This window comes from Nerophis lumbriciformis, linkage group LG04 (genome assembly GCF_033978685.3).
Source record: "Nerophis lumbriciformis linkage group LG04, RoL_Nlum_v2.1, whole genome shotgun sequence".
NCBI classification, from domain to species: Eukaryota; Metazoa; Chordata; class Actinopteri; order Syngnathiformes; family Syngnathidae; genus Nerophis; species Nerophis lumbriciformis.
The window spans coordinates 66,443,857-66,454,347 of record NC_084551.2 but is presented as its reverse complement, the minus strand read 5'-3'; positions in this window follow the sequence as shown (position 1 = coordinate 66,454,347).

The window sequence follows — 10,491 nt, the reverse complement described above, 5'->3', positions numbered from 1 at the left end:
CGGCTTATAGTGCGGAAAATACGGTAATTAAACACATGTACTTATTTATCATATTACCTAATAATGCAATAAATAGTACAAAAATACATTCCAAACGTTTTTTTTGTTTAAATATAAATTATTACCAACATTTCTGCTTGACCTATACGTTTTCGAGCAAATTATCTATCAAATTGTACACTGTAAAAATGACAATAGATTTTACCGTAAAAAAATGGCAGCTTAATCGCTCAAATAAAAAAAAAAACTGTTACCATTTTTCCATTTACAGTAAAATCTGTAAGAATTACTGTTGATTTTATGATTTAAAAAAAAAAACCCTGGCAGTTTAATTGCCATAATTTTACCATAATAACAGTTGTATTGTTTTTCCATTTACAGTAATATATTGTAAAAAAAAAAAAAAAAAAAAAAAAAAAACACAAAAGAAAATACTGTACATTTTATGGTAAAATTCTGAGGTGTCAGTTTTTTGCGAAAAAAAATCTACCCTTTTTAAAAAAAAAAGTTTTTGTAAACATTTTCAATAATTAAATGCATAGACAATTGTGTAATAATATTATTAGGCATATATTGATGTATTATTTACGATAATATCCGATAATATCGGGCTAACCCTAACCCTTATCGGCCGATAAATGCTTTAAAAATGTAGTATCGGAAATTATCGGTATCGGTTCAGAAATTATCGGTATCGATTTCAAAAAATAAAATGTAGGACTTTTAAAAACGCCGCTGTGTACACGGACGTAGGGAGAAGTACAGAACGCCGAAAAACCTTAAAGGCACTGCCTTTGCGTGCCGGCCCAGTCACATAATATCTACGGCTTTTCACACACACAAGTGAATGCAAAGCATACTTGGTCAACAGCCATACAGGTCACACTGAGGGTGGCCGTATAAACAACTTTAACACTGTTACAAATACGCGCCACACTGTGAACCCACACCAAACAAGAATGACAAACACGTAACGGGAGAACATCCGCACCGTAACACAACATAAACATCCATCCATCCATCCATCTTCTTCCGCTTATCCGAGGTCGGGTCGCGGGGGCAGCAGCCTAAGCAGGGAAGCCCAGACTTCCCTCTCCCCAGCCACTTCGTCCAGCTCCTCCCGGGGGATCCCGAGGCGTTCCCAGGCCAGCCGGGAGACATAGTCTTCCCAACGTGTCCTGGGTCTTCCCCGTGGCCTCCTACCGGTCGGACGTGCCCTAAACACCTCCCTAGGGAGGCGTTCGGGTGGCATCCTGACCAGATGCCCGAACCACCTCATCTGGCTCCTCTCGATGTGGAGGAGCAGCGGCTTTACTTTGAGCTCCCCCCGGATGACAGAGCTTCTCACCCTATCTCTAAGGGAGAGCCCCGCCACCCGGCGGAGGAAACTCATTTCGGCCGCTTGTACCCGTGATCTTGTCCTTTCGGTCATAACCCAAAGCTCATGACCATAGGTGAGGATGGGAACGTAGATCGACCGGTAAATTGAGAGCTTTGCCTTCCGGCTCAGCTCCTTCTTCACCACAACGGATCGATACAGCGTCCGCATTACTGAAGACGCCGCACCGATCCGCCTGTCGATCTCACGATCCACTCTTCCCCCACTCGTGAACAAGACTCCCAGGTACTTGAACTCCTCCACTTGGGGCAAGATCTCCTCCCCAACCCGGAGATGGCACTCCACCCTTTTCCGGGCGAGAACCATGGACTCGGACTTGGAGGTGCTGATTCTCATCCCAGTTGCTTCACACTCGGCTGCGAACCGATCCAGTGAGAGCTGAAGATCCTGGCCAGATGAAGCCATCAGGACCACATCATCTGCAAAAAGCAGAGACCTAATCCTGCAGCCACCAAACCAGATCCCCTCAACGCCTTGACTGCGCCTACAAATTCTGTCCATAAAAGTTATGAACAGAATCGGTGACAAAGGGCAGCCTTGGCGGAGTCCAACCCTCACTGGAAACGTGTCCGACTTACTGCCGGCAATGCGGACCAAGCTCTGGAACTGATCATACAGGGAGTGGACTGCCACAATCAGACAGTCCGATACCCCATACTCTCTGAGCACTCCCCACAGGACTTCCCGAGGGACACGGTCGAATTCATTCTCCAAGTCCACAAAACACATGTAGACTGGTTGGGCAAACTCCCATGCACCCTCAAGGACCCTGCCGAGAGTATAGAGCTGGTCCACAGTTCCACGACCAGGACGAAAACCACACTGTTCCTCCTGAATCCGAGGTTCGACTATACCTGAATAGACCTTACCGAGTCAAATCAGCTCTGTTATTTTCCGTTTTTTTCGACTGTTTTCCGTACCTTGGAGACATCATGCCTCGTCGGTGTGTTGTCGGAGGGTGTAACAACACCAACAGAGACGGATTCAAGTTGCACCAGTGGCCCAAAGATGCCAAAGTGGCAAGAAATTGGACGTTTGTTCCGCACACTTTACCGACGAAAGCTATGCTACGACAGAGATGGCAAGAATGTGTGGATATCCTGCGACACTCAAAGCAGATGCATTTCCAACCATAAAGTCAAAGAAATCTGCCGCCAGACCCCCATTGAATCTGCCGGAGTGTGTGAGCAATTCAGGGACAAAGGACCTCGCTAGCACGGCAAGCAATGGCGGCAGTTTGTTCCCGCAGACGAGCGAGCTAAACCCCCTGGATGTCTTGGCTCACACCGTCCCGAAGATGATCAAGAGAAGAATATCGACCCTAGCTTCCCTAATTGGGAACAGGTGGGTGCCACGATTGGGTACAAAAACAGCTTCCCCAAAAAATGCTCAGTCTTTCACAAGAAAGGATGGGGCGAGGTACACCCCTTTGTCCACAACTGCGTGAGCAAATAGTCAAACAGTTTTAGAACAACGTTTCTCAAAGTGCAATTGCAAGAAATTTAGGGATTTCAACATCTACGGTCCATAATATCATCAAAAGGTTCAGAGAATCTGGAGAAATCACTCCACGTAAGCGGCATGGTCGGAAACCAACATTGAATGATCGTGACCTTCCATCCCTCAGACGGGCACTGTATCAAAAACCGACATCAATCTCTAAAGGATATCACCACATGGGCTCAGGAACACTTCAGAAACCCACTGTCACTAAATACAGTTGGTCGCTACATCTGTAAGTGCAAGTTAAAGCTCTGCTATGCAAAGCGAAAGCCATTTATCAACAACACCCAGAAACGCCGCCGGCTTCTCTGGGCCCGAGATCATCTAAGATGGACTCATGCAAAGTGGGAAAGTGTTCTGTGGTCTGACGAGTCCACATTTCAAATTGTTTTTGGAAATATTCCACATCGTGTCATCCGAACCAAAGGGAAAGCGAACCATCCAGACTGTTATAGGTGCAAAGTTGAAAAGCCAGCATGTGTGATGGTATGGGGGTGCATTAGTGCCCAAGGCATGGGTAACTTACACATCTGTGAAGGCACCATTAATGAACTGAATGATGAATGATAGGTGGTGGTCGGAGGGGCGCAAATTGCAGCCACGCTTCCGTCAGTCTACCCCAGGGCAGCTATGGCTATGAAAGTAGCTTACCACCACCAGGTGTGAATGAATGATGGGTTCTACATGTAAAGCGACTTTGGGTACTTAGAAAAGCGCTATATAAATCCCAGTTATTATTATTATTATTATTATTATTAATGCTGAAAGGTACATACAGGTTTTGGAACAACATATGCTGCCATCTAAGCGCCGTCTTTTTCATGGACGCCCCTGCTTATATCAGCAAGACAATGCCAAGCCACATTCAGCACGTGTTACAACAGCGTGGCTTTGTAAAAAAAGAGTGCGGGTACTTTCCTGGCCCGCCTGCAGTCCAGACCTGTCTCCCATTGAAAATGTGTGGCGCATTATGAAGCGTAAAATACGACAGCGGAGACCCCGGACTGTTGAACGACTGAAGCTCTACATAAAACAAGAATGGGAAAGAATTCCACTTTCAAAGCTTCAACAATTAGTTTCCTCAGTTCCCAATCGTTTATGAAGTGTTAAAAGAAAAGGTGATGTAACACAGTGGTGAACATGCCCTTTGCCCAACTACTTTGGCACGTGTTAGAGCCATGAAATTCTAAGTTAATTATTACTTGCAAAAAAAAAATAAAGTTTATGAGTTTGAACATCAAATATCTTGTCTGTGTAGTAAATTCAATTGAATATGGGTTGAAAAGGATTTGCAAATCATTGTATTCCGTTTATATTTACATGTGACACAATTTCCCAACTCATATGGAAACGGGGTTTTTACAACATTTGTCATTCGACCATACTTGCCAACCTTGAGACCTCCGAATTCGGGAGATTTGAGGTGGGCGGGGTGCGGGGTTAAGGGGGGAGGAGTACATTTATAGCTAGAATTAACTGAAATTCAAGTATTTCTTATAAAAAAAAAAAAAAATATATATATATATATATATATATATATATATATATATATATATATATATATATATATATATATATATATATATATATATATATATATATCCTGTTGTGGCTCAATATTGGTCCCATATATAAGGCGCACCGGATTATAAGGCGCACTGTCAGCTTTTGAGAAAATTTTAGTTTTTAGGTGCGCCTTATAGTGCAGAAAATACGGTGTATATATAGCTAGAATTCACTGAAAGTCAAGTATTTATTTTATTGATATATATATATATATATATATAATATATATATATATATATATATATATATATATATATCAAGTATTTATTTTATATATATATATATATATATATATATATATATATATATATATATATATATATATATATATATATATATATATATATATATATATATATATATATATCAATAAAATAAATACTTGACTTTCAGTGAATTCTAGCTATATATACACACCGTATTTTCTGCACTATAAGGTGCACCTAAAAACTCAAATTTTCTCAAAAGCTGACAGTGCGCCTTATAATCCGGTGCGCCTTATATATGGGACCAATATTGAGCCACAACAGGTCTCGCAACCCCAGCCTCTACTGTAGCGTCTATTCTATGCGCCTTATAATGCGGCGCGCCTTATATATGAACAAAGTTTTAAAATAGGCCATTCATTGAAGGTGCGCCTTATAATCCGGTGCGCCTTATAGTGCGGAAAATTCGGTGTATATATATATGTATTTTATTATATATATATATATATATATGTATATATATATATATATATATATATATATATATATATATATATATATATATATATATATATATATATATATATATATATATATATATATATATATATAAATAAAATAAATACTTGACTTTCAGTGAATTCTAGCTATATATACACCGTATTTTCTGCACTATAAGGCGCACCTAAAAACTCAAATTTTCTCAAAAGCTGACAGTGCGCCTTATAATCCGGTGCGCCTTATATATGGGACCAATATTGAGCCACAACAGGTCTCGCAACCCCAGCCTCTACTGTAGCGTCTATTCTATGCGCCTTATAATGTGGCGCGCCTTATATATGAACAAAGTTTTAAAATAGGCCATTCATTGAAGGTGCGCCTTATAATCCGGTGCGCCTTATATAGTGCGGAAAATACTGTATATATATATATGTATTTTATTATATATATATATATATATATATATATATATATATATATATATATATATATATATATATATATATATATATATATATATATATATATTTATAAATAAACACTTGAATTTCAGTATTCATTTATTTACACATACACACACATAACACTCCTCTACTCATTGTTGTGTTTGAAAGTGCAATGCTTTGCAGCCAGTAGCACAGCCTTTGAAGGAGCATAGGTATGGGCAGCATCTGTGAAATTTAATTTGCAGGAAAGGAGTGAGTTTATGGTTGAATTGTCCATCCTCGCTCTATTCTCTGTCACTCGTCGTCGCCATGACTGTCTCTTCTTCGTCTCCTTCTTGTCGTGTGCGCAGTTGTGCACTCTCCAAAAGCCGCAGATGTTATAACGTGACTGGGCCGGCACGCTGTTTATATGAAGGAAATTCATTGACAATTGAGAGCAGTATTTTGCATAATCTATCTTCTAAAAGTGCTCTGAATCTGTTCGATTGCAGGGAAATTCCCAGGTTTTTCATTTGGATTTCGGTCCGAGCTCTGGCCGTGCTATTTTTAGGAACACTTATACAAAAAGGTTTATGTGTGAAATAAATAATAATCTTTGTGATGAACACATGGTTTCATGTCATCTGACAAGGTTGTAAAGTGTTAAGTAGGTTACATGGACTAGGCCAGGCCAGTCCCTCTGTGAGCTGGACTGTGTTGACACATTTAAGAAACATTTGAAAACTTCTCTTTTTAGTAAAGCTTTTAGTTAATGCACCTCTTAACTATCATTTTTGAACAATTTCCCTTGTGGATCATTAAAGTTTGTCTAAGTCTAAGTTTTTAATCCACTTTGTACCTTTTTTATGACGCTGCCCCTGTTGTTTGAATTGATTTGTTGTTTTATTCAACTATGTTTTGTGATTTTATCCGTGAAAAGGGCTTTATGAATAAAATGTACTTACTTCCATATAATTATTGAATACAATTAAAATAAAGAGTAAGATTATTAATTCAGTGATTATGTTTGAGTCGGTCCCAGACCCCTCTGTGGTGCAAAAATTGGGCCCCAAGGTCAGAAATGTAAGGAACCCCTGCTTTAAACCAGTTTGGTTCATAGTCACATGGTTAATATAAGTGCACTCATATGGTTAAAAAGACACCAAAAAACACATCTAAAAATAAAGTCATTATCAGGGTGATGCAACTGTAAACAAACAAGACCAACCTAGTTTTAAACGTATTCAGGAACCAAAGTTCACAAATGTTTTTAAAAAGAACTAGAGTCCATAGTTTATTCCCATTATTGGTGCACTACTAGAGTTTTTAAATATATATATATATTTATATATATATATATATATATATTTATATATATATATATATATATATATATATATATATATATATATATATATATATATATATATATATATATATATATTTATATATATATATATTTATATATATATATATATATATATATATATATACTGTATATATACATATATATATGTATATATATATATATATCCATATATATATCCATATACATATATATATATATATATATATATATATATATATATATATATATATATATATATGCATATGTATATATACAGTATATATATATATATACTGTATATATACATATATATATATATATATATATATATATATATATATATATATATATATATATATATATTTAAAAACTCTAGTAGTGCACCAATAATGGGAATAAACTATGGAATATAGTTCTTTATATATATATATATATATATATATATATATATATATATATATATATATATATATTTTATTTTTTATTTTTACAAGGAGCAAAAATGAGCCGTTGGTCTTAAAATAAATCGCTAAATATTCTACTGTGTCACAGCAAAGTATATATATATATATATATATATATATATATATATATATATATATATATATATATATATATATATATATATATATATATATATATATATTTATATATATATATATATATATATATATATATATATATATATATATACATATATATATATATATATATATATATATATATATATATATATATATATATATATATATATATATATATATATATATATATATATATATATATATATATTTTAACGGGACAAGCGGTAGAAAATGGATGGATGGATATATATATATATATATCCATATATATATCCATATACATATATATATATATACACAGTATATATACTTCATGAATAGAATAGAATAGAAAGTACTTTATTTATCCCTGGGGGAAATTCAGCACCACAGTTCGCTCACAATAGACAATAATAATAATAAATAATATAATATATAATATATGAATAATATAAATATATTATACATATATTCTACATTTAAGTGCAGTCAAGAAGAATGAGAGCCAACTGAATTCTTTGGGACAAATGTCGATCCAGAATGTTATATTTTTGAGCCTGAATGTAAGGAGGACGATCTTTGCGTTTTAGAAGCTGCGTGCTAAACAGATCCAGCTGGGGGGAAAAAAAATGTTTTTTCCTATCTGCCCATCGGCGACTGTTTGTGTTTTGGCTTCACGCTATGCTCGCATCAAAGTTTTTGTATTTTTTTTTGCCTTGCCTTGTGGAATTAAAATAGAATGCTCCAGCTGCTTCCTGCTTGTTTTTCTGCATCAGCGGGCACACAACCATCGCAGCTTTGCGACGCCACGATCGCAACAAAGTCATCAAAAAACCGAGCGTTGCTCGAGCAATTCGAGCGTATCAGTGCTCGTCTGCACTATACTGAAGCAGAATGAGTTTAATGCCAAGAATGCCAGCATAATATCTAAATGGCGGACATTTATCCATTAAAATATGGAAAAGCTGCAGAGGGTTGTGTTTGACAGGAACACGACTGGGAGGAGTTACCGTAAGTCCACTCTTGTTTGTGGTACATTCTATTGTATTGTTTTTATATAATATTTCTTATCTAAAAGTTAGTTTTAATTTTTAAAAGGCATGTCACATGTTAAAATTGTGCTGTTTTGGTTGGTGGGTGTGGTCAAACACCACTTAAATTGACTTTGATTAATTTTAGTGAGAGATGTTGATACAAGATACAAGTGTTTTGAATTAAGAGCTCAGTCATATAATTATTCAAACTGGTAAGTTGAGGTACTACTGTACTTCAAGCCTCATTTCCACAAAGTTGTAGGTACGGTTTGCATTGAATTGTGTATTTTATGTAAAACATCCCAAAATCTGTCAAGCGTGGTGGTGATAGCTGCGGTTAATTCAAGGAAATACTAAATTCTAAAATGTTCTGTGACAAAGTAGGTCCTCTTCAACCAAAGGTTCATGGTTCCTAGAACCTCTGGTTCCTGAATCTATAGGTGTCTGTAGAAATGTGTGGTTTGTGTTTCTACCACATTCCACAGTTCAGGGTAGTTTATATATGGATAGAGGAGTAGTTTACTATATTTATATACTGATACTATGGAAATACACCGATAATATTAAGTCACAGTTCTTTTACTAAATAGTAAGTAATTCAAATACAAAGCAATCATATACGAAACAATATGATTTACAAAATAAAGTTAAAGTACCAATGATTGTCACACACACAGTAGGTGTGGCAAAAATTATTCTACGCATTTGACCCATCACCCTTGATCAACCGCCGCGAGGTGAGGGGAGCAGTGGTGGTCGCGCCCGGGAATATTTTTTGGTGATTTAACCCCCAATTCCAACCCTTGATTTTTATAGTCTTTGGTATGAACTCGCGACCTACCGATCTCAGGGCGGACACTCTAACCATTAGGCCACTGAGTAGGAATGATCTCACTACCCAATTACGAGAGTTTTCAACCCAGCTGCTGGGTTAGCATTGTACCAACACTGGGTTGATTTCAACCAAAAAGATGGGTTTCTTATTTCGCCCAACTTGATGGCTTTAAATTCAACCCAAATGCTGGGTCGTTTTAAATGCAATGCTGGATTGATTTGACCAAATAAATGGGTTATATATTCAACCTAAATTCTAGGTCAACTGCAATGTTGGGTTAATTTGACCAAATAAACGGGTTATATATTCAACCTAAATTATGGGTCATTATAACTGCAATGTTGGGTTAATTTTTTACCAAATAAACAGGTTATTTATTCAACCTAAATTCTGGGTCATTATAACTGCAATGTTGGGTTAATTTTACCAATTAACCGGTTATATATTTAACCTAAATGCTGGGTCATTATAACTGCAATGTTGGGTTAATTTTACCAAATAAACGGGTTATATATTCAACCTAAATTCTGGGTCATTATAACTGCAATGTTGGGTTAATTTGACCAATTAACCGGTTATATATTTAACCTAAATGCTGGGTCATTAAAACTGCAATGTTGGGTTATTTGTTTACCAAATAAACGGGTTATTTATTCAACCTAAATTCTGGGTCATTATAACTGCAATGTTGGGTTAATTTTACCAAACAAACGGGTTACATATTCAACCTAAATTCTGGGTCATTATAACTGCAATGTTGGGTTAATTTTTACCAAATAAACGGGTTATTTATTCAACCTAAATTCTGGGTTATTATAACTGCAATGTTGGGTTAATTTGACCAAATAAATGGGTTATTTATTCAACCTAAATGCTGGGTCATTATAACTGCAATGTTGGGTTAATTTACCAAATTAACGGGTATACTGTTTATTCCACCTAAATACTGGGTCATTAAAACTGCAATGTTGGGTTAATTTTACCAAATAAACGGGTTATATATTCAACCTAAATTCTGGGTCATTATAACTGCAATGTTCGGTTAATTTTTACCAAATAAACGGGTTATTTATTCAACCTAAATTCTGGGTCATTATAACTGCAATGTTGG